The sequence below is a fragment of the Cynoglossus semilaevis genome, chromosome 1 (assembly GCF_000523025.1).
Source record: "Cynoglossus semilaevis isolate Cse_v1.0 chromosome 1, Cse_v1.0, whole genome shotgun sequence".
In the NCBI taxonomy this organism is placed as follows: domain Eukaryota; kingdom Metazoa; phylum Chordata; class Actinopteri; order Pleuronectiformes; family Cynoglossidae; genus Cynoglossus; species Cynoglossus semilaevis.
The window spans coordinates 14,267,789-14,270,245 of NC_024307.1; the positions used below are offsets into that span (position 1 = coordinate 14,267,789).

The window sequence follows — 2,457 nt, forward strand, 5'->3', positions numbered from 1 at the left end:
TAAGGGGTTTCTGGAAAATACGCAAAACCCCATACAGTCTACAGAGTAGAACGTATTATATATATATATATTGTATTTAAACAGATGGGTAAATGTCTCCATCCACTGCAACAAACTCACCAAGGTAATCACTCAAAACACGCAGCTCAATTTTAATGCATTATGTAACATTTACAATGCAGTGAAAAAGTCAGTTAACTCAATGTTAAACCAAAAATAAACCACTATCCCTGTAGTTAGCCAAACATTTACGAACATTACGCACTATTTCAAAACTAAAAAAATATTACCAATAATAATAACACTGCTCAGTTCCTACTAATTTCCCACAACTGCACAAACGTCGTCGTCCTCAAATATTAACTTTTATTCTGTTGTATGTTCTTTAAACTCTCGTATTTATCTTTTGCGCACGTCGCGCAGATATCACATTGGAAAACTAATACATTTAAGGAATAACGTAAATCCCCGATCATTAGAAAACAGAGAACGTGCTACATGAATAATTGATTTCTTTTTCTCGGTGGACTCTGTCCTCCGGCTGACAAACAGCAGCGGATTACAGTAGCGCGGCTCCGCTGGAGTGGATAGTTTACAGAGAGCTCTCCAGTCGAGAGCAAAAACACGCAAGAGCAAAGAGTGGTCGAGTCCAGAGAGGTGGAACTTTCTGTGTCCACAATGAGCAGCGTCTCCTTAATCTATTTAACACCCACGGGCTCCAGGAGGAGAGGCTCCTCTGCAGCTCCACGCAGCTCTCAGCTGACAAATATTTACTCTCTCCTTCAGCTCTCACTGAGGCCGGGCTCCCAGCTGACACTGACACCACGGACACCACGGACGGGCTTCTGTGTGTTTACATGTTGATGCTGGAGGTTTCCTCCACACAAGAACGTGCTTAATTCTCCACAGGAAGAGACCAGGAAGTGTTTAATGAGTGTATCATCAGGATTCGTCACAATTTAAACGGAATATCAGTTCAGGATTTATATTTAAACACAGCTGTATGTAGTCGCAGCTTGTTGTTACAAATTAGGGAGATTAAATATAATTTTTACGATTTTAAAAGAGTTCGTTTCAGTCAGTAAGAATTATAATAATATGTATTTAATATTTATATAAAAGAAATCACTGGATATATTTAAAAGAATGATCTGATTAAATGCCTTTGAAATTATCTAAAATTCGAAAAAGTTAAAAGAATGATCTGATTAAATGCCTTGAAATTATATAAATTCAAAAAAAGAGAAATATAAATGATTTCCTTTTTTCAAATTTGCATTATTAGAACCTGTTTTTGTTGTTAAGCCACAGAATAGAATAGAAAAGAATAGACTTAACTCGATATTTGTGCAGAAGAAAATAAAAAATAAAATACATAAGATTCCTATATACAGTATTTCCATATTCCAATATTTTAACACGCTGAGATACCGTTCTAAAAGTGTGTAGAACAGATGAACTCAGTGCATAATGAGGTACAATATATTCACCTGGTCAACAGATAATCCAACGTGTCAAATGTTACGCAGGCGTTAAACATCAGATCAAAATCTACAATCTCTCTGATCCACTTTTGGGCCACGACCCACCATTTTATAAGACAACTACTTTTATCTAAAACACCCACCGTGGTACTACTACACCAGTGATTCCCGACCACTGTGACGTGGAAAATTATCCAATGTCATTAATTGGTCCTGAAACTATTATTTATTTATTGCAAATATTTTTTCTTTGTTCATCAATGTGTGACAGTCAGAGCAATGACATTTTCTACTGCTAGGAGGCAGCGCATGGCTATTAAAGCTAAAAAAAAAAAAGAAGATCTGTGTGTGTGCCTTTCTTTAATTCCTGCCAGTATATCAGTGTTGTCTTCAACTAAACAGACTGGGGATTTGTGAGGTCGTTTAAACTACAAGATTGTTCTATTTCATCTTATTGTGAGATTGTTGTTTGGTGGTGTGACGTGGTGGTTTTCCTGATCACTGTATTATACCGTCCACAGCCTCTTTAAACACAAGACGAATCCTTAAACTCCGACCCTGCGTTCAAAGCAGTGAGCAGATGAACGTCAGCCTTGATCTAACTCCAGTCTGGCTGATTATCTCTCACCTCTACTGTTACAAAGAGGCCTCTGTGCTCAGTGTAGCATCAGACTCCAGCTGCTGCACCTGCCGCTCCATGTTCTCCCCTCTCCTGTAAATACCATTAGCATTTTGGAGAGGGCCAGTAGGGGGAAGGAGAGGGACCGTGATGGCTTGGCCTCACTGGTGGAGCGGGGTCTTGTGAGGCTGCTTGACCGTGCAGCAGCTGTGTGTTTGCAGCTCGGTCACAGCGTGGAGGAAAGTCAGCTTTTCTTGTTTGTACAATGCTTTAGGACACAAAGAGCAGTGTTTGCCAGAGGGATTGTGATGAGAGAAGCTGCAGGACGGAGGAGAAGGGGGGGGGGGGGGGGTG

At 39.8% G+C, this 2,457-nt stretch overlaps 1 protein-coding gene across 1 annotated transcript in view; it reads right to left on the reverse strand.

The window, feature by feature from the left end:
• Nucleotides 1-2,457, reverse strand: part of nkx2.9 (NK2 transcription factor related, locus 9 (Drosophila)) — a 17,154-nt gene that overhangs the window by 2,693 nt on the left and 12,004 nt on the right. The window lies entirely within an intron of this gene.